Genomic DNA, 27,825 nt, shown 5'->3' on the forward strand with positions numbered 1-27,825 from the left:
TCTCATCAAATTGTACGAGGTCAAGTTACTTCATATGAAAAAACTTGAAGATAAAACTTTACACTCTTCAAATAAGTGGGTCCACATTAGTGACAAATTACATTATAACAATATGAGTATGTTATTTGTCTGATTTATCCAACTTTCAACAAAAAATTTCAACATAGTTGAAAGTGAACGTTTGAAGCTTCTACTTTAGAGTTTACCTTACTTGTATAGTCAACTGATCTAGATAAAAAAATAAGGTAGAAATGGAAAGTTTAATGCAAACAATCAACAAAATATGGTCTATTGGGAGTCAAACACCTGAAAAATTAAAGGCTTTGGGAAATAAGCATTTAAATGATATTGTGGCAAGAGAGAACATGCAATGAAATATTGTTGGCTCAAAAAAGAATAAAAGAAAGGACTCTAAAGTATCTCACAAAATTGTGTTAGGCGTACCATAGAAAACAAAGATATTCTAGTTTGTGAAGCAATAATAAACTCTAATGGGAAAAGAAGTTACATGGTAATTGGATAGTTGATCCAATGTAACTTGGCACATGAATCTGCATCATGATTGGATTTATTCTTAGGAACTATGTTCATGGGAAATGATTATGTCTTAGAGATTGTTGAAGTTCACATAGTCAAAATAAAATTGTATGGTGATACTATACACATAGTTCAAGAGATATAATATGTGAAAAACTTAAAGAATAATTTATTGTCAATTGAACAATTAGATGACTTTAGGTGTGAGATTCAAACTGAAGGTGAGACTTTAAAGATGGTGAGCAAGAATTTGGTAGTCATAAAAGCATAGGACATCATGACAAATTTGTATGTTCTTTTGGGAGATACATTGCAAGAAATAAATACAATAGTTGCATCAACAAGTCAAGAAAAAATAATAATGGTGTGGCATCACAAACTTAATCATATGTATGAGCGAGTGATTATTCTTCCTTGCATGTATTTAACTATTAAGAAAGAATAAGGTTGGATCCAAAATCTAAAAATATATATTCTTGAGCTATGTTGACAATGTAAAGAGGTATATTAATATAGGATCCCATTATGCACAAGGTTGTTATTAAAAGATATGTAGTTTTTTAGAAAATAAACTACAAAATTGGCATAAACTAGAAGGCTTTACAAAATATGAAAACTTGGTTGCATATTTGTATTATTTAAAGCAAGTGCCTCAATGTTAATACAAAAGAATTTATCCATTCCTTATTAGACCTAGCAAGTTCAGATCATTGTACTTATTACAATAGGTTTGATGATAATGATTTTATCATCTTGTTGTAGTATTTGATGACATGTTGGTGGCAATCCCAATAAAGCTCAAATCAAAGAATTGAAGATATAGTTGGATAGAGAGCTTGAAATGAAGGTTTAGCTTTCTCAAAAGAATTATTTACTAAAAGTCTTGGAACACTTCAACATGTAAGATTAAAAGCAAACTTTGCACCACTTCGGTTTAATTGTAAGTTATCTTTATGTATGATTCCAACAATAAAGCAGAAGATATAAATATCTTGAAGCATTAGTGGTGGGAAGCCATATGTATGTCATGTGGTCTATACAAGACCAGACATTGAAGATGTAGTGGGTGATCAGTAGATTCATAGTAAATTCTAGTGAAGTGCGAAATCTTTTTAAAAGACTCCTTAACTATATAAAAGGAATCTCAAGTGTTGAATTATGTTTCAAAAGATCAAAACTAGTTCTTAGAGGTTGTACTAATTTAAAATTTTGCAATTGATCTTTATAACAAGAGATATACCATTAACTATGTATTTACACTATTTATAAAAGGGACTCAAAGGGACTCATAATTGGTTCTAAAGTTACCCAAGCATGCAAGAAAATTATATGGATTTAAAGGTTAATAAAGAGACTGAACACAAACTAAAAGATTGTTTTATATTATAACAACTATAGTATTAATTAACACATATTTTATATACACTTTTTATAACTTTAGTTTATACTAAATACACTTTTCATATATTTTATTTTCAGTTTGTTACCTTTTTCATTAATAACAAAGTAGATTCGTTATACTTATTTATTTTAATTTTATATTTTCAGTTTATATAACTGGACTTCACTATAAAACTTACAGTTTTACTGTAAAAGTATGAGAATTGTATTTTTTTTTATACATTATAATTTATTTACTGTCAAAGCAAATTAGGTAAAAACATTTGACCAAAAACAAAAAAGAAAAAAATAATCTACACAGTCAATAATGTAGGTTCGCGGCTAAATTTATGGTACTTGACGCAAACATGAAAGGAACAAGTGAACATTCCTTCATAATTAACCCTAACCAAAGCTCACGTAAGAATGCCAACACCTATAATTCAGCTGAGGCAAAAGTTGACTATGTTTACCTTTACCTATTTTTCCTCACATGGTGATTTTTATACGACTAACTTTGATTAAAAGGTTCTATTCAATCTGAGGTCAAAAGTCCAAAGCCTAGTGAAGAATATTTTTAACTTTAAACATTTCTTTCCTTCAAAAGTTTAGATACACTTTAGAATATGATAAAGACATGTTTTTCTTATATATTAACAAATTTTTAATAATATGTAATCACATATTATTGAAAGAAACGTTTTGGTTTCATTGTTATAATGTTATCAATCCGGTTCAACATACTAAAGTCGGTTTAATGATTATGAATTATCTAATTAGCTCAAAAGGTAAGTATTGGAACATTTATGATGGTTATAATTTAATGATCATAAATATAAGTAAATATGAGATTAGTTTTATAAACACTTGTGAAATTCTATTCTCCTAAAGTAAAGATTTTATATGTTGAAGGAAAATGGAGTTATAAAGCTTAATGAAAAAGAAAATGAAATGTTATTTACATTTTAAAAATTTATTTGTTTTTTGTGAGTGCAAGTCTTAGGATTTGACTCATTGTGTGGTTGATTCAACACTATTGGTACTTGTTAGGCACAATAGCTATAGTGTCGGTAGACACATCAAGAAATAGAAGAGAAAAAAAGTGAGAGGGAAGTGTAATTTGGCTTTTAGATGAGAATCTTCTTCTTATTAATTGGTCATAATAAGAGAAGAAAAAATAATGAATATACCATGGATTTCACTATTAAAAGAATGACATGTCGACAAGTTTGTCCTTGTGAAATAAAAAATTTCGTAAGGGGTTTTGAATAATATTGTTATCCTTAACATTACACTATCTTTAATTTTGTTTTGTTAGTTAAAGTAGTCCAAATTTTAATGGAATACAAAACTTTTAATGAATTGAGTTGGAGTGAAGTTTGTACTATTTATTGAAAAATCAAACATATTCATATACACATTATCAACAACTAAACTAAAACTTTTCCAGAGTCGAAGTATAGTGGTAAAAATAATATAAAATATAATGCTTAAAGTTTTTTTCTTCTTATCTTGTCCATATTAATATGATTAAAAAATTAAATTAAAATATTTAATTAAAACTTGTATCGTAAAACTCTAGAAAATACCAACTTGATTATTTTAATATTAAAAGGTTTTAGTATAAATAGTTTTGTTATAAAAGAGTTTTATTATTTTAAAACATTACTTATCTAGAAATCACTTTTTTAGAGTTCTTTAACTTCTTTTTAGGAGTTCTCGTTCTCTGTTCGTTTGATTGAAGATCTGAGACCGCATGAATGATTCTCGCGGCGAGCTCTTCAATTTGGACCAATCAGTTTCTCTATCTGCATAAGTTAAGTTTCAATTTTCTTTGTCTTCTTCTAGTTTCTATTGCATGTGAAACCTTTCTGCTTACATGTGCCTTTTAATCTTCTATATGAGTCTTTGATTATCAGTGATCATAATAGTAGGTCATGATCATTCTTGTGATGTTTATATGTGTAGATAAAGCATCATGTGTGGTTGGAGGTAGTTTGATGTTTCAAGAACTGTTTGGGCTGTCTTTTACAGGTGAGGGAAGCTAATTTTAGTTTTGCATGTTGAGATTTGTTAATTAGTGCTATGAAATGTGAATGTGGTGTTTTAAGTTGTGAATCTGTATTTTCTGGCTCTATAATGATGAACTGCATGTGTAATCATAAAGTGGTAAATTAAATTGTACGTGAGTGTTTAATTTGATTTGAATATGTGTAGTATGTAGAATTCTTTATGACTTGATTTTGTATTGGTGAAATGTTGTGAAATTAATCAATATGTTGTTGAGAATACTAATTTTGAGAGTGAATTGGGTAATTTGACACTGGTTAAGCCAAGAAATACGAGTTTTGTGATAATTGAAATGTTTAAACATTGGGACTTAGTTCAAGTAGTGTTAAATTACTTAAATCAAACTCAAAAGGAGAATTAGAGATGTTCTAATAAGGTTGGGCGCCACTAATAGGTTTAGGCGCCAATGAGTCAATAGCCACTGACTTGGGGGTGTTGGGTGTCACTTTTTTACCGTCGGGTTCTAGCAAGTCAATGGGTTCCAAGGGCTGAGCGTCAGGTGCCACTTTTCCAGTGTTGGGCACCACCTTGTTTTTCTAATCTGCGTTCTTTGGATAAAATGAAGATTCTCGCTTCATTAATCATTGGATCGAGCTAATGTTGACAACAAATCCTAGGCACATGAATTATTGCTTTGACTGGTGGGATCTTTGATTTGAGATCTTTAGTTAGAATAGTTAATTTCTTATGTTTGTCCTAATTTAGGTTTCCCTTTTTATTAAAGCACTTCTTATTTTTGGTTTTGGTTTAACTTGGTATAATTGAAGGTATCTGGTTGTTTATAGAATTGTTGATGAATTCATTGATGAATATGCATGTGCTTAATGTCGTATGAAATTATGATGTTGATGATGATGGGCTTGTTAATGCTTATAAGCATGCATGAAAATATATGATGATTGTAATTGATCACGAACATGATGTTTGGTATTTGGAATTTGATGTGGAATCATGTTTGTGGATGAAAGTATGAGTTTGGCTTGATTCCATGAATCTTGTAGGGAGATTCTATGTTGGTGTTCTTTTAGTGTATGCATTGATGTAAGGAGTCAATACTGGATGTTTATCCTAATACTCTAATACATGTTCAAGACTCGTATAGAGTAGAATAGTTATGTGGTGATATAGGCAAGAGGTCTTGTTATTAAGAATGACCCTATGATTCTTATGATAGTTAAAGGAACTAACCTTGTGTGTATCAACTCAGGTAGAGCAGCTTAGGTCGAGCATTATTCTTTATTACCACAAGTGCAAAAATCACAAAGAATCATACATCAATGTCTAGATTCGCATAATGAGTCTAAAGGGTATGTATATGTTTGGTATTTTATGAATGTTTGAAATATGCTATTTTTTTGATGTAATTAGTTTAACTGTTATATGACTATTTTTTTTTATAAATTAGTTTACCCTCGTGTGTGTCTTGTTGTTTTGTGTTGTTTGTCTTCTTTCTTTTCCAATGATCACCGTGTTTGGTATGAGTAGAGGATGGTACAAGCTTAGGATTTCATTTGAGAGATGATGAGCCAACTAAGGAAGATGTTAGAACTAATTAGGTCCTTATATGGTGAGAAATTTTTTCTTAGAACCAAGCTATAGTATTTTGAGATGCATAAAGTTATGTTATTATAGTTGTATCTTTTGGAGGAGTCTCCTAATATACTTTATACCATGAATTATTTGTTTTGAATTTTCAACTATAGAATGTTTTATTTTAACAGTTTTTGAGTATTAAAATGGGATGTTACATTTCTAGTGTTTTCTAACCGGTCAATTTCTTCCAATTTTTTATTTCTAAATTATTCAGAAATTCATGCTTGAAAATATAAAGGGAATTTGGGATTTTTTTTACATATATCATTTTATCATTTTGTGGTTTATCAAGCACCATATAAATACAATTTTTAAATAATTTTCTATAATAGAGCTTACAAAATACAAAAACATCTAATGTCATCAAATTCTTAAAATATTAACCATTAATTCTTCTCTAAAAGATTTCTCTCACTGGATAAGCTTTAATATAAGTTATTATCAAATTCATTATTTCTCATAACACTGAAACGAGATATAATTTATATTCATTACTATAATGATTTATATTTCTAATAATCTAATAAGGGCGGTAAAAAATATAAATGACTTAATGTTTCATTAATAAACTTTGTGATAAATTATAAGTACAAAAACTTATTCTTTTGTTATTAGCAATATAGAAGATCTTATTGATTTTATAAATAAAAATTATTAACGTTAGTGTAATTCAAAATTTATAAGTTGTTTTTTTTTTCATTTTAACCACTAATATTTTAATTAAAAAAACATAGTTTCTCGTATAATCCAACTTAATAAATTTATTTTGTTTATCATCTTAAAACGATTGGATTAATTTTTCAGTGTCTCATAAATTTTAATATTTTTAATTAAATTCTTATTATTATTTTTTTTGTATATGTGTATTTTAAACTTGAATAGTTTTCAATTGAGTCGTTTAATTTTCTCATTAATTGAGTAATGTGAATGTTGCATTATCATGTCATTTTCTTAAATCCATGTGTTAGGAAATGTTAGATTTTATTATTAATATAAAATATTGTTGTTTATCATTTTATTGATCACAAAATTACTTAAAACTTAATCAAAATATTTTAACAATAACATAATAAAATGTAAAAAAATATTCTAAATATTATTTAACTATGATAACTCTTAAATTTTTATAGATTTTATTAACCCTAAACCCACGAATGAAGAAAATGAATAATATGTATGAAACCTAGTAAGATAAATAATCAATTAAAAAAAGGGTTATTGATTTTTTTTTCCTCCTAAACAAAACTAATTTAAAAAAAAAAAAAATCATCATCCGACCAAGCAAAAAATACGCATTCCAAGAAGCAAGCAATTAAAAAGTAAAATCTTGAAAAAGTTACTAATAGATCTTTATCTTGACCAAAAATTGGAATGTTTTATGTATAATCATCCAATGACCTAAAACTTGGCGGAAAACATGGGAAGTCATTTAAATGTGGGGAAATCATGAAAGTACTTGTAGGATGACGGGGAGAAGAAGAAAAGGGATCAATAAAAACAAACCAAAAATGAGAAAAAGCGACAAAAGTATATTCCTCTGCTAACAAAAATTAAATATATTCACAACATAAAGAAAGAAAAAAAAAAACCTTGTATTTCTTGAGCTTCATTTAAAAGGAATCCCAAAAAATTGGGAAAAGAAAAAATTAGTGAGAAAGATAGGAGAGAAGATTCTTTGATTGAGATGGAATAAAACATTACGGATCATATTTTGTTAATGTCTGTAGAAAACTATCACGTCTTATTTATACGATAATTGATTGTTATAATATATATATATATATATATATATATATATATGATTATATTTTTTTAAGAAATAGTATTTAGTTGTTTTAACTCTCTTAATTGATTATGTCTATTTTTATATCATTATAAAATTAAATGAAATCATTTTTATTTCCGTTCATTATTTACACTAAAAAACTTTGATTTTCACTCATTTATGTTTTTTCTCTTTCACTTCCTCTATTCTTTTCCCTTTCTACCAAGCGGAAGAACTTATGCATTTGTTACATTTACAAAAAAAAAAATAGTGATTATTTTATCATTTAATACTTCCAAGTTGGAGCATATATAATAATGCTGTTCAAATTCGAATTTAAAAAGTAAACTTTAAGTTTTACTTAATTTTACAAAATCGACACAAGGTTTGTATCCACTTATATATTATATTATAATTTGAATATATCTTTGGTTGATATAAAATCTATAACACACTCTCTCACAGCGAGAACTATTAATAGTAAGATGAAGTTTGCACCCACTTATATATTATAATTTGGTCATATCTTTAGTCAATTTGAAATCTCCAATACTTTCTCATGTTGTGGACATTGAGTTAGAGTGAATCCGATAATGGATAATACAATAGGTTCAACAAACTTCACTGGGAAAGATTATGAACCTTATGAAATTTGCAAGGATAAGATAAGATTTTCAGCCACCTATCTCAATAGTTGATGTGAATGTAACCTCATGTGGAGAACTAGACATCTCAAGCTTTAGGGAGAACTCAATTGTGAATGGTATTATAGACCCAAAATTTCACTAGGATAAACTCTGAATAACTTTGGCATTCACTTAATAATGTGGAATTTAAATTTAATTCAACCTCACAAAATCAACTTAATAATGTGAGGTTTGCTCTTACCTATATATTATAACTTGATCTTATCTCAAGATCTTCAATAAGAACAAAAAGAACTAGATAACAATGATTTAACAACAAATTAAAAAGTTAAGGAGATAGGCACACGAGGAATGAGTCCCACTTAATGTATTTGGTCTTTTTGTGAATTTTTTTAGTAAGTATAAAAATGGCAATCCACTTTAATGTATTTAGTCCTTTTTGTGAACTTTTGGATTTTTGGCATTATAGATGAAATTACCTATCATTGAACATTGAAAAATGAGGAAGAACTTTCGAAATAAATTCATTGAAACTCAAAAGTTAAGGAAACAAGTGCACAATATTTCTCAAAGAACTAGAAATAGTACATTGTTTTCTTTTTCATGAAACAAAAAGAAGAATCAATGATGACATAATAACTTGGTTGATTTTCTCTTATTGATGTCATTAGCCCAATTAGAGTAAGAAATACCTCTAAATAGTAAAATCATTTAGGTTTTGTTCCTTTGCATGAATTTACTATTCCAAGATAATAGTAAGCATTGATTTGCAAGATTCTTTGTGTTCCTTTGTAGTGATTGTGAGGTGATGAAATGATGAGAATTACGAGATTGGGGTTGTTTTTGAATCACACTTGAATGAGGAGATTTGAGAGTGATTACAGTAATTTTACTGAAATAACCTCGCTTTATGGTGAAGTGATGAGTGTGTCACTATATAGATGGTTGATGGTGAAGAATCCATAGCAAAGTTGGGTTATGGTTCGGTCTGTTATAAAATAATCTGTTTATTGCAAAGATTCTAAACGTTGCATGCCATAATTATCTCTGCTACAATTTCAAGTTTATGATAGAGGTGCATCCGTTTTGATTCTTGAACTTGAAAGTTGAGCTGCCAATTGTGTACGTTGCAGGAAAATTTTTACTGTTGCCATGCATTGAATTTTTCTCCATAAATGCTATGGATTTCAGCCCTTCACCATTCACCACTCACACCTATAAAGGTGGTTTTGGTGCTCTCCAAAACACACAATCTCTCAATCTTTTCTTTCATTCTTCTAGCTCTCTTCTCTCATATTTCTTTCTTCTTTTATCTGGGTTAAATACTCTTTCAAGAGTACTTGCTTGCTAGTTCTGAGATCCTCGGAAGATCCGAGAAGTTCCTGTTGTATCTTGGGGGGCTTGCGCAACACACCGTGGATAAGTTCTTAAGGGTAGTGAATTTACACGCCTCAAGAAGTACCTCTTGTTCGTGATTTGTCAGTTATTTACAACAATCTTAAGGACTTATGGCTGACAACAACAACAACTCTACTACGCTAGAGAATCAAAATAGTTTCGGAACTCCGACCGTCTTTGCAAAACCATTTTCGGATGTATCAAAAATTGAGGTATTTTCTGGGCAAAACTTCCGACGCTGGCAAGAACATATGTCTACTCTTCTAGACATGTATGGAGTAGCTATGGCTCTCTCAACTTCAAAACCTGACGAATCCAGTGCCAAACAAGTCGAAGATTGGACTTATGCAAACAAGGTATGCCAACACACCTTACTTAGCGCCTTGTCCAATGATTTGTTCGATGTGTATTGCTCATATAAGGAAGCGAAAGAAATTTGGGATTCCTTGATTCTCAAATATACTGTTGAGGACGTCGTCCGACAAAGGTTCGTCATAGGGAATTACTACCGTTGGGAGATGATCGAAGATAAAGACATAAAGATTCAAATCAACGAATATCACAAGTTACTTGAAGATATCAAAGCAGAGAACATACTTCTGCCTGATGAGTTTGTTTCAGAACTTTTGATCGAGAAATTACCGTCATCGTAGACTGATTATAAACAATAGTTGAAACATAGACACAAGCAAATGACACTTCAAGAGCTCATTACACACATCATAATAGAAGACACCAACAGGAAGGAGAATGCTACTACAAGGGCCAAAGCTTTATCCGTAAAGACAAATGTGGTAGAAGACAAACCTGTTTTAAAAAGGTACGAGAACAAACCTGATCACAAAAGGAAAAATAACTTTCGAAATTCCCGCCCCAATGGATCTAACCTCGTCTTTAAGAAAAAGGGTAATTGCTTCATATGTGGGAAGTCAGGCCATCATACACCTTAGTGCAAGCGCATAGCAAGAAACGACAATCCTCCTAGGGCAAATATAGCCCAAGGGGAAGATGATACTATAGTTGCGATTGTTTCTCAAGTAAATCTGATGACCAATGTGAGCAAGTGGGTGGTAGACTCTGGTGCTACCAGGCACATCTATGCAAACATGAGTGTTTTTACCTCCTACACTAGTGTAGGGGATGGAGAAGAACATGTTTATCTTGGTGATTCTAGGACAACTCCAGTCACTAGAAAAGGAAAGGTTCTTATAAAACTCACATCTGGGAAGACTTTGGCCTTGAGTGATGTGCTACATGTGCCCTCTATCAAAGTTAATCTAATCTCTGTAGCACTATTGGGAAAAGTGGGGGTTAAAGTGTCATTCGAATCTGACAAGATTGTAATGACAAAAAATAATGTTTTTGTGGGGAAGGGATATTGTGATCAAGGTCTCTTTGTACTCAATATTTTAGAAATTATAAATGAATCATGTTCTTCTGCTTATATCGTTGACTCATATGATATGTGGCATGCTAGATTAGGACATGTGAATTCCTCGTATGTTATGAAATTGCAACGACTTGGATTAATTAATATGCATGATAAACAAAATGGTAAATGTGATGTATGTGTAGAATCCAAAATAACTAAGAAAACATGTTATTCTGTAGAACGTCAAACAAAATTGTTAGGGTTAATTCATACTGATCTAGCTGATTTAAAACAAACCATGTCTAGAGGTGGTAAAAATTATTTTGTGACCTTTATAGATGATTATTCTAGATACACCAAAGTGTACTTAATCAAACGTAAAGATGAAGCCTTTGATGTGTTTTTAACTTATAAAGCAGAAGTAGAAAATCAATTGAATAAGAAAATTAAGAGGATTAGATCAGATAGAGGTGGTGAATATGTTTTATTTAATGACTTTTGCATAAAAGAAGGTATTATCCATGAAGTAATCCCACCATATTCACCTGAGTCTAATGGAGTAATTGAAAGGAAAAATAGAACTCTTAAGGAAATGATGAATGCCATGCTTATTAGTTATAATGCACCTGATAACCTTTGGGGAGAAGCCCTTCTTACTACATGTTTTTTTTACAAAATAGGATACCTCATAAGAAAATGGGTAAAACTCCCTATGAGTTATGGACAGGGTATCAACCTAATCTTAAATATTTGAGAGTGTGGGGGTGCCTAGCTAAAGTAATGTTACCTCATCCTAAGAAAAGGAAAATAGGTTCTAAAACCTCTGATTGTATGTTCTTGGGTTATGCTGAACATAGTGCTGCCTATAGGTTTCTTGTTCTTAAAAGTGATGTGATTGAACATAATACTATTGTGGAGACAAAAAATAGAGTTTTTTGAACATATATTTCCATTAAAGGTTAGTGATACATCTGAACAACCTATATATACTTATAGTGATGCCATGAGTGAGGGTTTAAGAAGAAGTAAAAGGCAAAGGAAAGAAACTTCTTTTGGAGATGACTTTTATACTTATCTAGTTGAAAATGATCCAACAAGTTTTTTAGAGGCTACTAGTGCTCTTGATGTAAAATAATGGAATAAGGCTATTAAGATTGAAATTGAATCAATTGAGAAAAATAATACTTGGACCTTAGTAGATTTTCCTAAAAGAGCAAAACTCATGTTAGGAATCCAAGTGTGAGTCTAAGTCCCACATTGACCAGAAACGAGAAAGTAGAGCACTATATAAGAATAAAGACCCATAAACCATTGCCTTAAGGTTTTGGGTTGAGAGTGGTGTCAGTGTCTTATATGGTTGGGCTCAGATCTCATTGGTGTTGATCTCCCCAAGGGAAACCCCCTCCTTATAAACCTAACAAGTGGTATCAGAGCCGATGGTTAATACCGGCTCAGACGAGTGCAGTACCAGTATGGTCCTAGTATCGAAAGTCTTCCTGGCAAGGGTCCCAGATAAGGGTTCCAGGTAAGCGTGTCCCGTTAAGAAGAACGGCGGTACAGAAAAGGGCAGAAAAGGAGTACTCGTGGTTGGGCAGCTTCCGCTGGAGGGGGAGTGTACCAATGTGGTTGAAGAGACTCACCCTTGAGGGGGAGATTGTTAGGAATCCAAGTGTGAGTCTAAGTCCCACATTGACCAGAAACGAGAAAGTAGAGCACTATATAAGAATAAAGACCCATAAACCCATTGCCTTAAGGTTTTGGGTTGAGAGTGGTGTCAGTGTCTTATATGGTTGGGCTCAGATCTCATTGGTGTTGATCTCCCCAAGTGAAACCCCCTCCTTATAAACCTAACAACTCATTGGTTGTAAGTGGATCTTTAAGAAAAAGTATCACCATGATGGATCCATAGATAAATATAAAGCAAGATTAGTAGCGAAACATTTTACTCAGAAACCCAACATAGATTACTTTGATACCTTTGCCCCTGTGACTAGGATTTCCTTTATTCGAGTTTTGTTAGCTCTAGCGGCTACCCATAAGCTAGTGATACATCAGATGGATGTTAAGACTGCTTTTCTGAATGGTGAATTAGAGGAGGAAATTTATATGACTCAACCTGAAGGGTGTGTTGTCCCTGGTCAAGAAAATAAGGTGTGCAAACTTTTAAAATCTTTGTATGGGTTAAAACAAGCACCAAAGTAGTGACATGAAAAACTAGATAATGTGTTAGTTTGTGATGAGTTCTCACCTAATGATGCTGATAAATGTGTGTACTCTAAATCTGAAAATGGTGAATGTGTCATTATATGTTTGTATGTGGATGACATGTTAATTTTTGGTACATGCATTGATATAGTCTCTAGAACTAAATTATTTCTAGGATCTAAGTTTGAAATGAAAGACATGGGTGAAGCCAATGTGATTTTAGGTGTTAGAATCATAAGGAAGGGAGATAGTATATTACTATCTCAGGAACAATACATTGAGAAACTTCTTAGGAAGTTTAGATATTATGACTTTAAACCTGTGAGTACCCCTTATGATGCTAACTCTAAATTAATGAAAAATAGAGGAAAATCAATTTCTCAACCTCAGTATACCCAGATAATTGGGAGCCTACTGCATTTAATGAGCTTTTCAAGACCTGATATTACTTATGCAGTAGGTAGACTGAGTAGATACACTCAATGTCCTAATCAAGAGCATTGGGATGCACTTGGAAGGCTTATGAGATACTTAAGAGGTTCAATGGATTATGCCATTGAATATAGTGGATTTCCCGTTGTACTAGAAGGGTACAGTGATGCTAACTGGATCTCTAATTCAGATGAGACAAAATCCACTAGTGGTTATGTATTCACACATGGGGAAAATGCGATTACATGGAGATCAACCAGGTAAACAATTATTGCAAGATCAACAATGGAATCTGAGTTTGTTGCTCTCGAAATGGCTGGTAGTGAGGCTGAGTGGTTGAAAAACTTCTTAGCAAACATTCCTTTAGGAATTAAACCAACCCCATATGTATCTATACATTGTGATTGTCAATCGGCAATAGCTATAGCCAAAAAAAACTATAATGGAAAGAATAAACATATACAATTGAGACATAATCTGGTTAAGCAGCTGCTAAAGAGTGGAACTATTTCCATTGATTATGTGAAGTCAAAACGGAATCTAGTAGATCCCCTGACAAAACCCTTGAGAAGAAATATGATTTTAGAAATATCGAGGGGAATGAGACTGAAGCCATTTGCAAACAAACAAGTGATGGTAACCCAACCTTTGTGATTGGAGATCCCATGAAAAAGGTTCATATGGGTAAAAAAAAGGTTACTTGTTAGTTCTGATAGCACTAAATTGATTTTTAAATCAATTATGTCCATTCCTATGGTGTGCGTGAAAGTGCTAAAGGCTGCATTTTGAGAGGTTAAACTTTGTAAATTAAATTCTATGTGGTGTAAGAATTTTAGTTTAAACAAAGTTTTAATGATTTTCATATCCTTTATAGGTAGTGTATGATTTGCAGCATACACTTGATGAAATCACCTATATGAGTGTTAAGTGGGGCCGCTTGTATGAGATCTTGGCATGATCTCTAGAGCACTCATGAATATCGGGCTCGCGCATGTCCTAGTAAGCGCAACACAGCGTTAACAGCAAGGATTGTGGGGGTGTATTGTGATCGATAAACCACTAACACACATCAAGTGTCTTTGGTTCATATAGCTTGCTATACCAACTACACTGTGTGTTAAGTTTATCTGTCTAGGACTAGTTCATATAGCTTGCTATACCAGCTCCGATGCATTTACGTCTTGTGAGACCCAGAATTTTTCTTCCTTTCTTTTCTTATCTTTTGCAATATGTGGGGGATTGTTATAAAATAATCTGTTTATTGCAAAGATTCTAAATGTTGCATGCCATAATTATCTCTGCTACAGTTTCAAGTTTATGATAGAGGTGCATCCGTTTTGATTCTTGAACCTGAAAGTTGGGCTGCCAATTGTATACGTTGCAGGAAAATTTTTACCGTTGCCATACATTGAATTTTTCTCCATAAATGATATGGATTTCAGCCCTTCACCATTCACCACTCACACCTATAAATAGGTGGTTTTGGTGCTCTCCAAAACACACCATCTCTCAATCTTTTCTTTCATTCTTCTAGCTCTCTTCTCTCATATTTCTTTCTTCTTTTATCTGGGTTAAATACTCTTTCAAGAGTACTTGCCTTCTAGTTCTAAGATCCTCGGAAGATCCGAGAAGTTCCTGTTGTATCTTGGGGGGCTTGCGCAATACACCGCGGATAAGTCCTTAAGGGCAGTGAATTTACACGCCTCAGGAAGCACCTTTTGTTCGTGATTTGTCAGTTATTTACAACACGGTCTTCACGCAGTTTGACGAATGGGATGATGCAGGCCACCATGCACATGGCGTGGGAACCATATCTGTGCTTCAACAAGGAAATGGAACTGGTTATGGGTTTAGTGGATATGATTCCAAAGGTGCAAGCTTTGTGTGTGGAACAAGTTCCATTGTGCTTGGAACCTATTCCAATTATGAAAATAATGCTTTTGTGTTGTAGCAAGTGGTGGACTAGTTGAATAATATCATTTATGCTTGGAATCTTTAATTTTTTTTTTAATATTGAAATTCAAAATATTTAATTTTTTATATAAAATATATTATATTCTTTATTTATTTCAATTAATATTTTTTTTAAATTATTCATCATAAAAAATATTTAAAATAATTTCAACTCATCTAAATATCATTTAATATTACTTTTAAGATAAAGGACAATTTGGTAATCTTACTTTTCTATCTATTATTCTTTTTTTAATTTATCATATCAGTCAAATCTCTCATAAACATTTACAAACTTTACTCTCAAACCCACTCCACTATCACCTTCAAATCTCGTAAAAGAAACAATACAAACTTCACCCTTAAATCTATCATAATTCATCCAATCCCTCTCCCTCAAATCAATCTCTACAAAAGAACACACCCTTAAGCTAGAAACTGATAGACTTAAACTAAGTGAAGTTTTTAGATACCCTATTATACTTTGTATAACCTACACATGGTATACCAAAGATTGGAATACAAATTGGTTGAGTTGTTGGACACCATAACTAATATTGGGGGAGGGTGTGGAGTAAGGTAGATCAATCTTCCAATAACTCCCATATGTTTTGTTGAATTGTCTACTAAATGACCTCAATCATCCATAAGTTTGTAAAAGGGGTCCATGAAAGATGCATGCTTATTAACAATAAAATTAGTGTTAGCAAGAAGATTAAAACAATACTTTCTCTAGTTTAGTATTATGTCTTGAGTGGATCAAGCAACCTCTAAGCCTAAGAAGTACTTGAGAGGACCAATATCCTTGATGTTGAGACCAGACAATCTAATCTTAAGAACCCTAGAAAAAGATTTAACACGAGTCGACCATCCAACAATTTTGATGATAACAAACACTCTAAGTGTTATGCTATTATATGATATGAATATTCTAACGTGTGTTTTTGTGACAGTTTAATGGAAGCATGGATCTTACAAAGTTTAGGTTTTGTCTCTAACTAGACAGTTTGATGACATCGTCTAATGATTTAGTAGATGATCTAATGGACCTTTTCCGATGGACATTTACATGCAGATTTTGTAGAATGAAGTGTTAGCTAAGATAGATGCAACAATCAAATTCAAGAAGTTATATAAAGATATCAAGTTAAAGTTGAAGAATACATCAACAACAAACACTCTTACTAAGCCTTATAGTGATCATAGCTTATGTTTGTGGATTGTGAGAAATATCTTGTAAATCCTTAATATATATTGTGAAGTTTGGTTAAGTGAGCTTAAATTGTTTTCTCTGTGAGAGTGATTTTCTTTCTGCTTAAGAGTTATTAATCTCAAACGAAGATAAAGAAGATTTAACCATGACTAGTTTGTATACTTGGTTTGTAATCTTTGTTTTGACTAGTGAAACCTTTTAAGTTTTGCTTAAGAGAGAACTTGATATAGTCTAAGAGATTAGAGTGAATTGATATAAAAATTATGTGTGCTGCTTGATTCAATCTCACTAGACGGTCTAGTCTATCTCTATACCAAAAAAATATCATGCTTTATTCAGCCTCCCTTCTAGAGTCAACTATTCTAACACTTGATAGTATAATGTGATCTGTTTTGCCTTAGTGCAGTGAGATTGTCATTGATTAAATGAACATGTTTAACAACAATATACATTCATGTTTTCTTTCAACAATACTATTTTGTTATGGAATAGTAAAGTGTCTAGTTTGATATAATTGTTTATTTTCATAATCTAGAGGGATAAGACATTAAAAATGATCGGTGACATACTTGTAAATAAGTAATCAATATTTACGTTTGGCATCCCAAGGTCAAACATAAATATCGATAATTTCGTCTGACTGTGTGTAGTCAAACATAAATTTACGTTAGTTTCAGTCATAGCAGATGTAAATGTATGTGTGCAATTATACATAAATTGTGATATTTATGTTTGACCTTGGTGTGGTAGACATAAACTAAATTTTTTATTTCAGATTCTCTTCTTTAGTGATTTCATCTCTGTGCGCGAAAGGGTTTTCTCTCATTTTTTTGTGTGCACGAAAGGGATGGCGACATCAAACCCACCAAAGGTATATTTCTCGTTTGCTTCCATTTTCATTTGCCTCCATGTTCGTTTGCCTCCATTTTCATTTCCCGAAAGCTTGAAACCCTTCCATTTGCAACAGTGGTGTGCAACGGCGGTGTGCGATAGCGACGTGCGACAACAGAGGACGATGTGGTCTCCAACTGCAACGGCGACACGACAGTGGATCTCCTTCGAAATGCAGTGGTTGCATGAACCACCATCCACGGTGGTGTGCGATGAGTGACCTCCCAAAGAAGTTTATATATTTGTAATTGCATGTCTGGTTGTTTGTACTAGACATATGCAACTCTTTTTTTTTTTTACAGACATAAATTTACGCCTTTCGATTCTACATATGATATAAACCAGGCGTGAGAACCCAAAAGCACTAGACCTAAAGGAGCATTTTGTGTTAGTGCTTGATACTTTATCCCCACAAAATGTTACCAACAAAAAAGTTCATGAAAATCAATTCAATAGAAAAGATACAATATTACTAGATTCCAATTTTCCTCCATATGTTTCCAAATAAGAGAAAACAAAAGTATAAGTAGCCTTTTTGTATAAAAGTTGATAAGAATCTAAAGAAAATAGGTATTGGAGGAACTTTTATAAAGGTAAGAAAAATACGAAATTTGCGAGCACCGCGAATGGAACTACATACGACATAGTGGAGTAAAGGTCCCATTAAAAGCGACAAAAACAGCATCGTATAAAGATTTTGCATTGCATGCAAGGTTGTTCTTCTGCACTAAACGCAGGCAAGTGGGTGTGGAATTCGACTTTTAAAAGCTAGGGGACCCGTCAAAGATGGCTATGTTACTCCATTAAACCATAAATTCTCCAACAACCAACAAAACCACATATTTTTTGGGTCCATCACACTCTTTTCTGCATATTCAACTCATTATAAAATATAAGGAACGCCATTAAATTCTATAATAATATATATTTTACGTACTCTGTTGAATCTATTGCTTTCACTTCAAGAAAATAATAGGCATTTTACACCAATTAAAAAACGTTAACAAGAAAAAAGCAATAAAGTTAAATTAGAGTTATACATGGTAGGATTCTAAAATTATGTACATTAATTTATTATCCAAGACTTTAAGTAGTATTGACTAACTTTTCATTAATTTTTAAATTAATTTTTTTTAATCAAAACATTTTAGTGTTGATCAAATCGGTATTGGTGCGTTTTTATTTTAAAATTTATGTAATTTGCTGTCGGCTAAGTCGATATCTAATAAATTTTATTTTTCATATTATCTAATTTGTGTTGGTTTAGTTGACCTTAATGACAGTTAGTTAAAAATAATATGGTACAACATCTTCATGTTAAGAAAAGTAAAATAAATGAAAAGAAGAAAACAATTGTAGTGAATGAAAGAAATTAATATAGATGAAAGAGATAAGTGTAAATAAAGAAAATAATTAAAATAATGCGAATGAAAAAAATGGAGAAAAGAGTGTGAACGAAAGAAATGTGTGAATAAAAAAATAATTTACGATTTCTAATTATTATAGAAAAGTTTATAATATATAAATTAGTATCAATTAAGCCGGTGTTACCTTTTATATATATATATATATATATATATATATATATATATATATATATATATATATATATATATATATATATATATATATATATATTTTCAAGATGGTGCTTATCTAAGAAAAAAAAAATGTTTTAAGTCATTTAAGAAAAATCTATATTTTCCTTAATTGGAAATGGTAACATGAAGACACACTTCAAGAAGATGGTAAAATGGAAAAATTTATATTGAATGATCCACGTCTAGCCAATATACCATTTCACATTCTTAATCAATTTTATATGTAGACGATTATTTAAATTTATTATGAAACACGTGTTACTTGTGTGTTCATTTTTTTTTATAATAAAACAAATAAAATTATTATTATTATAATTATGAAAGTAAATTAAAATAATTTTTACAATTTTATTATAGGTAAGGTTTATTTTTAAAAATTTTATTATTATAATAATTATTTTAGTTTAAAAATAATTTAATTTTAGAAAAAAGATGGTCAAATTTAAAATAAAATAAAATTGGTAATATAGTTATTTTAGTTTAAAGAAAAACTTAAAAATTAAAATTACAAATAAAATATATGCATAAAAAATCTCTTTTATATCATAGTATATATACATATAAAGATTGAATACAAAGTCTAGGAATTTCACTGGCCATGCAACAATCTCTCTTTGAAAACGCAAGTTGGTACATAAAATGCAAGCTATAGCAGTGGAAGCAGTCACAAAAAGCACTTTTGAAACTTCATTTTCAAATTATGAAGCCAAACAAATCTTAACACATGAAAGGGGACAACCATTTTACATGGCTATATGTTTTGTCCTCTTATTGTGTTCCAAAGTTAGACAGCCAAATGGCATAAACTTTTTCATGTATGAAATCAACTTAGCATTTTTACTTTTCTCTTTTCTTTTATTCTGTTTTTGCATGATTAACGTGGTTCATATATTGATGAATACCTCTTCTTCTGATTCTATTCACAGTACCCTCCATGATATATACACCATTTTACAGTTTTATAAAATTAATTTTAAATCATTAAATAATAATTGAGATATTGTTAAACTAAATGTTTATGCTCAAATGTATTTTTTTATTGAAAAATATGAGAAAGTGGACGGTATTGTTTGTGCTTATCTTTTAAAAAATATTTTTTAATAAAATAAGCAGTTTCCTTTTTTTTTAACCATAAAATCTTATTCATTTCTTAAATTAGTGATCATTTAAAAATTAATTATTTCAAAACATTTATCTTAAATTTAATCAAATTGTTCAGTGCTAACCAAATTGAACCATGTTTTTATAAATTTAAGGTTTGAACTCGACATCTAGTCCAAAAATATTTAACTTTGATTCATTTAAAAATACAAGATGAAATTTAAATTCCACATATTAACTATTTTGGCCTTATTTTATAGTGTCTTGTTTTGAACCACTTATTCAACAACAACCTTTTCCATAATTTTTTTTTTCCATATTGTCAATGTAAAGTACTTGATAGAAACCACCACTTATTCAACGACAATTTCTTCCAAAAAATTTTGTCCAGTAAAGTATTCAATAATTTTATCGATGACTAAAAGAATCAGTTCAATTAATGGATATTTTATTCAATTATATATATATATATATATATATATATATATATATATATATATATATTATCTATCCACTTAAAAATTTAATTAGGCTCAATAATAAAATTATCATCAAACACTTTTTAAAAATAATAAATATATGTTCTATTTCACATAAATGGTAACAATTTCTATCATCGTGAAGGTTTTATGATGATATCCTTTTATTGTATACACCAATTATGGTTAAAAACATTAAAAATAATTTGGTCGTATTCTGAAGCCAAGTAAGAATTTTGAGATTACACGTAATCTGACCAGTCAATGTCTCCACACGGTTCTTTTTTTTTTTTTTTTGTCTTATTTGTGTGTGTTACACGTATTGTTTGAACCACGTGATTAGCTGAAAATATTATTTCGTAAGTTATGACTTTTGTTCTTCTTTATTAACTTGAAGACAAGTGTAACATAAAACTATATTATAAAGAAATGGATTTGGTGAGGATTGTTTCCACGTGTTTAATTATATTTGAGTTTTTCATTTGTTATTATTATTATTATTGAATTGTTTGACTCAAAATTTCCACCACCATATATACAACACGTTCCATTTGTTGTAAAAATATTAAGAAGAGATACGGTATAACATTTTTCTTAAGTATTTATTTATGATTTGTTATTAAAAACTTTCATGTTAAAACATGAATTTATTGAATAATATGTAAAGATTTACAGCATTGGCAAGAGCAAAATGAAAAGAATCCAGATAAGAGAAAAAGAATAAGTGATTTGTGTCTAGAAAAAGATAGAAAAAGAGGAATGACTCACTTATAAAGAAAATAACTTTAACCGACTTTTTACATGCCCACTAACATGAAGATGGAGAGTAATAGGATATAAGACAATAATGAAAATTATATTAATTAAGTAATGTTAAATTGTAACATTACATGTGATTATTAAAAATATGTTGGATATTTCGTATCAATTGAAATAAGATAAATTTATAGTCCAGTGTCAATTTTATTTTTTATTTTATAAGTTAATTTTGTTAGGTTGAGTTAGACTTTTAAAATAATATCAGAGTTATGTGAAATATCTTAACGAAATTTGTATTTTGTTGAACTTATCATGACACTGTTATTAAAATATTATCAAATCATCATCAATATTTACTTTCACATACATTCGATATGTATAGACGTGAGAGGTATATTAAAGATTTCACATATATTAGATATAAAACAATTTTACATTACATAAATAAATATAAAATTCATTTTAAAAATTAATTTTGTAAAATTGAACTAAACTTAAAATATCATATTTAATAACTACGTGTAAAAAATAAAAAATTTAAATAAGAAACCAGTCTACTCCCACCACCACACAGAAAATATCATAAGAAAAAAACAAGAGACAAAAAAAAATATATTAAATAAAACAATTGATAAATCCGAATTTCCTTATATCACAAAAGGAAGAAATCAACAAAAGTTTAAATTAAATATATCTAAAAGGTCAAAAAAAAAAATAATCCAAACCCACGTATGATCTTGAGTATGAGTCCTGTAACTTTTACTGTACTTTGAATTTATAAATGATATATTTATATAAACCTTTTAAGTAAAAGTGAATTGGATCACTTTTATGCTTTTGTAGAACACAGGGGCTACAACACCATTCACTATCAAAGATTAAAGCTAATATAAACCAAAAAGAAAACATAATAATAACACAGTCAAAACCTTAAAGTAAATAAATAAAACATTACCAAAATCAAGAACAAATCCATCAAATCGAAAGAAGCAAAATCATAAAATTCATAAACAAAATAAAATGAAAAAGAAAATAAATAAATAAATAAATAAAACTAACCGGAAGGTTGCGTCCTTGAGAGTATGAAATGCAGGTTTTGAGTGTGAAAGTTAAGAGAGAAAAAAATAGTGTGAATCCTTAAAGAGAAAGAAAGGAATGTAAGGGTTTAAATAATTTAGAGAAGAAAGTAACAGAAAGAGAGCTTTTTTGGAGACATGGATCTTTTTTGCCTATAGGGAATTTGTTCTACTTTTTTATTCTCTTCCAAAAGTTTTATAAAATTATTTTTCTTTTGTTGTAACCCAAACTCATGATTATGGTTTAAAATATCATTTCCGCTCACTTATAAAAATATTAAAATAGGTTTTAATATGTAAGTTAATCCAATTCATCACGAACTCGAATCAGATTTAGTTAAGAAAAAATTAATTTATTTTAAAAATGAATTAAATTCAATTCGACTCGTTCACCTTATTTTCATGTATGTATTGAATTTGACCTAAATAACTACGTTGAAAAAAATGATTTTTTAAGTCAAAATTAATTTTGTATACAAGTTTTTTTTTTTTAAGAAAAAAGAATCATCGTTTATCTTTTTGTTAAATTCGTGCATAATTTTTTTTCATTTTAGAAGTTCTTTTAGATTATTGAATCTCTAAAGTGTCACTCTTTAGCTTTGCTTTGTCTATTCAAATTCGAGTCTTACATGTAAATTGTGTGAAAAATTATTATTTATAATTGTGTTATTAAAATCCGATCAAGGGAGCACGATTATTTATCGTAAGGAATATACGGTTAAAAATACAAATTGAGTGATAAGAATTATGAATTACATAACATAAAACTATACACGTATTTTTTGGAATATCCTACGTATTAAATTTGATGGTGGAAACAATGCCACTATATTTGTAGTTGTAGCAATATTTGACTATGTTCAACTTTTTCTTTGTTTTGCTCAAGTTGATTGGATAATGGGATCAATTTAGACTTGTGCCCACCTAGTTAAATCGCTTTTTTTTCGAGAGAATATATGCAAAGTGATTTGGTGATTGATTGATCATGAACATATTTTTCTTAGGAGTAAAATTTTATGAATAAATATTATGTTGACCTTCTACTAGTGAGGTCGCATTTATTATATTAAAATGTTTTCTACTTATTGTGATAGTTTATTTTTTATTATTATTTTATCAAGTAAAAATCTTACATTGTCTAATTTACTCACTTTTCTAAGAAAAAAAAGTTATATACCAATATACTCTTTCACACTTTTCTAAGTTAGTTGTAAGAGTTGTGAGGTTATTGTCACAACTTGGTCAAGTTGTTTTCTCCATTATCCTTTCTTCTCCTTTTTTTATTTTTTAATAAAATAAAATCCTTGCATGCATGATATTTTTTTTTTCTTTTTTATTGTTCGTGATACTTATATTTATGGAATGTTAAGTTAATGTACTAAATTTGATGATTTGATGTATTACTTAATTATTTAATAAAACAGAAAACATCATAATCACGATAAACATTTAATATTTAATAAAAACGAGAAAAGTTACTTAGTTGCGAAAAATCTTGAAAAATTGATGAAATATTGGTTTATGCTATTGTATGAAGAGTGAATGGGTAGTTGTCAAGTGTTCTTGTACAATAAGTTCTATAGAAATAGCTTTGGCAAATTTAGTATAATAAAGTTTTAAGTATTTTATAAATTTAATTATTTTTATTGTGTATTCAATTTTTATATATATTTTTAATTGAGTTTGTTGTTATTTTGTTTTATATTATTGACGTGATTGTTATATTTTTATATTATCTTGTTTACTTATTTTTATGTGATAAAAAAATATGAAACTATGTGATTAAAGTAAAATAATATTGTGGGTAATATAAAAGGTGGATCAATTTTTGTTTCTTTCATTTAAAATGTGTTGGATAACAAGGCTAGTTCTATTAATGGTAGTGACAAAGAGAGTCTCTTATCATTTAAGTAATAAGTTATTCACTCTTTTACATTAACTACAATATCATTTTTATATTGACCACATAATATTAAATTTCATAACATTTTAACACTTTGAGATAAGTAAGATGACAAAACAACATAATACACATTTCAATTGTGTCAACATGTGCAGAAGGTCAAAGGTGAGGTGATAAAGACGTTGAGGCTCACATATGGTGCCAATTATCTCTCCAGACCTTTGATCTGGTAAACAAATAAGATCTTTGATTTCACATAAAGTATCATTTGAGTGATATTTCCAAATTGCAACTCTTTAAGTAATTGTTTAAGCTAAACAAATTCACAATTGGGAGAGACCATAACTTTAATCTTGTCTTTCATGAAAGGACCAAGTACATTGAGATTAAATGTCTCTTTATTTGAGAAATAATTGTATCTAGAGACATTATGAATAGGTTTGTTAACTCAAGTGATTATTAGTTAACATATATTTTAAGTCTTTATGGGAATTTAAAATTGATTATATTTGTACCAAGCATAGTACATACAATTCATATACACCAGATTGAGAAGTGTTACATGTTATTAAGTTGTAGTTACTTACAATATCTTATGTTGTTACAATATTATGTGTATTTGGGCTTAGCCCATATTTTTTAGTAATATTCTTTATTATAAATATATTACCCTATGTGTATTTTTTACACAAGAGAATGAATTCTCTACCTAATTTTGACTATTTTCACATGGTATCTAAAGTTAGGGTTTCCTAGTAACCCATATATATTTTTTAGGGTTAAGGAGAAAAACATTTATATCAATTTTGTGATATGGTGAATCCTAAAAAAACACATTTGTATGAGCTAGGAGATAATTTATCAAGACCAGAACTAAAATTATGAACAAAACGCGTAGATACAAAAAATTTAAGAGGTAAGGGTGAAAAGGTTCATGAGCGAACAAAATAGAATGAGGGATTTTGTTATTTAAAACTGAAGATGACACGTGTTAATAAGATAACATGTAATAAGAATAACATTACCTCAAAAATACCGATAAAACTCACCATGAATTAAAATTGTACAAGTGATTTCAACAAGTTGTCTTTATTATTATGCTCCATCACCCTATTTCCCTATTTTATTAAGGTGTATAAACACATGAGGTTTCACGAAGAATGTCATGAGAAGCCATAAAATGTTTAAAAGAGTGTGAAAGGTATTCTCGACAATTATCACTACACAAAGTTTGAATATAAATCACAAATTGTGAGACTAATACCCACTCCTTTGCTTATCCTAGATGTTGTGAGATTTTTCAAAAAGTATTATTTTTATCAATTCAACAATAGTCGTCTTAGTTGTCAATGTCGTTGCTACAAAGACAAAAACAAAAAAGAATGATAAAATTAAAGAGGGAGAACATTGTAGAGGAAAAAAGAAAACAAGGAGAATGTTGCAAACAAAGATGAGAGAGAAAACAGTTGCAAAGAAAGAAAAGAAAATGTTTAATTACTTGGATGGTCCTCACTTTAGTACAGATGTGTTAATTTAGTCTATGCTTTTAAAAAAGTTTCAATTGTGTCATAACTTTTGAAAAAGTATCTTAATTAGGCTCCTTTAAGAGAAAATTTACTACCGTCATTTACGGCGTGTCACGTGTCAATATGTGGTTGTTGTCACGTGTCAGGTTCATGATGTAATACGTGACACTACCAGTATCATGTGACAGGACAATAGCACGTGTTAGTGTCACTATCAAATATCATTGTCTTGATTTCAATTTAGTCTCTATTTATGTCTCTTTAATTCAATTTAGTCCCTACTTATATCACACCCCTACTAAAATAGAGACTATCCGAGTAATTAAAAAAAATCATTTTGAAAAACTTATTTTGGAAAGTTCATTCTAGAGGTAATATATACAGAAATATTATTATGGAAAGATTGTTTCAAAATATATTTCACGCGTTCTAAAAATCTCGTTCCAAAAAATTTTCACGATAGGTAATCTAAAATTCACTTTTACAAAAGGTAAAATATGGTTATTTTGAAAATTTAAAGGATGTGGAAAAAACTGAACGGGTGCAGGAAGAAAAAGCCTCTTCTATAGGCCAGTACAGTCTTGCAAAGACAAGGTTCTTGTTGAAGTTGAACTGTACCAATATTTTGACAATTGGTTAATCAGTTTTACTTTCTTCACCCCCAGAATTCCTTTTCTTATATTTCATAATATGAAAATGAAACGTATCTCATAACCAATTCGAAGCTATATTTTAGAATATATAAACTCAGATACTTTTTAATTATACAGTCTAAAACAAATCGAAATATATTTTAAAACTGTACCATAAAATAACAACATTGTATATTATATAACTCAAAACTATATCATATAGTCCAAAATTACATAATCTTATTCCAAAAACTATGCATTCAAAAGTTATATTTCAAATTATTTAATCCACTATGCAATTTAGAATCTATACCTATGTATAAAGAGATACCTATTTTTGGTATCTGCATTTACTTTCCAGTTTTACCCTTTTAATAAAAAATAAATAAATTAAAATTTGACCACTTTTTTAAACTTAATAATTTTTTAATTAAAAATTTATTTATAAAATAAATAAAAACTCTTTATAATTAAATTATAAAAACCTTTTATTTAATTTTATTATTATAATAAAAATATTATTATTGAATTTATTATATTTTACAATCTATACCTATATAAAAAGGATACTTTTTGGTGTTCATATTTTCTTTCCAATTTTACCCTTTACATAAAAAAAAATTAAATTAAAATCATTATTTTACCAATTTTACCTTTCAAATGATTGATTTCTTTTTAATTTAACAGTTTTTCTTGACTTTTTTTTAAACTTAATAATTTTTTATTTAAAAAATTACCTACAATAATAATTGTTAATTTTATAATTATAATAATAAAATAATTTTATTATTTTTTATTATAAAAAAAGTAAATAACAACGCATGTGTTTTCACTTATATATTATAATAAAAATACATCGGCTATTTTTTGATTTGTTTATATTATGGGGTAGGGAGTAGAAGTACATAGATGAAAGAAAAAACAGTTAGACGGAGTATGAGATATATTTGGGATTTTTTTTTATCTCATAATATTCTTAAATGAGCTTATTTCGAAATAAATGGAAGGTAGAAAAAGTTTGATGGGGGAGTGCGGAAAGAAAATGTCCGTAATTTGAGCATCTGTGATCCAAACTTCCAAGAATGTGTACGGTAGGCAACTAAATGTCACCAAGAGGGTTGCTTTCCTCGTGGTAATTATTTTCACTCTCTACACACACCTATGACCTTTTCTAATGTTCATGTGTCATCTTATCCTTTAAAAAACCTACCATCTTTAACAATTTTTTCAAATGGCATGAGAATTGTGAGAACTCTAGTTCCATTGCTTTTGTTGCATAAGATACATATTTT

General features: G+C 29.5%; 1 protein-coding gene across 1 annotated transcript in view; it reads right to left on the bottom strand.

Annotated features, from left to right (window-relative positions):
• LOC114169734 (alpha,alpha-trehalose-phosphate synthase [UDP-forming] 1-like) overlaps positions 1–22,528 on the bottom strand; it is a 41,659-nt gene extending 19,131 nt beyond the window's left edge. Inside the window, exon 1 of the mRNA XM_028055006.1 lies at positions 22,456–22,528. The gene's annotated coding sequence lies outside the window, so the exon portion shown is untranslated. The remainder of the gene's footprint in view (positions 1–22,455) is intronic.
• Positions 22,529–27,825: the final 5,297 nt, after the last annotated feature.

Source organism: Vigna unguiculata, chromosome 11 (assembly GCF_004118075.2).
Source record: "Vigna unguiculata cultivar IT97K-499-35 chromosome 11, ASM411807v1, whole genome shotgun sequence".
In the NCBI taxonomy this organism is placed as follows: domain Eukaryota; kingdom Viridiplantae; phylum Streptophyta; class Magnoliopsida; order Fabales; family Fabaceae; genus Vigna; species Vigna unguiculata.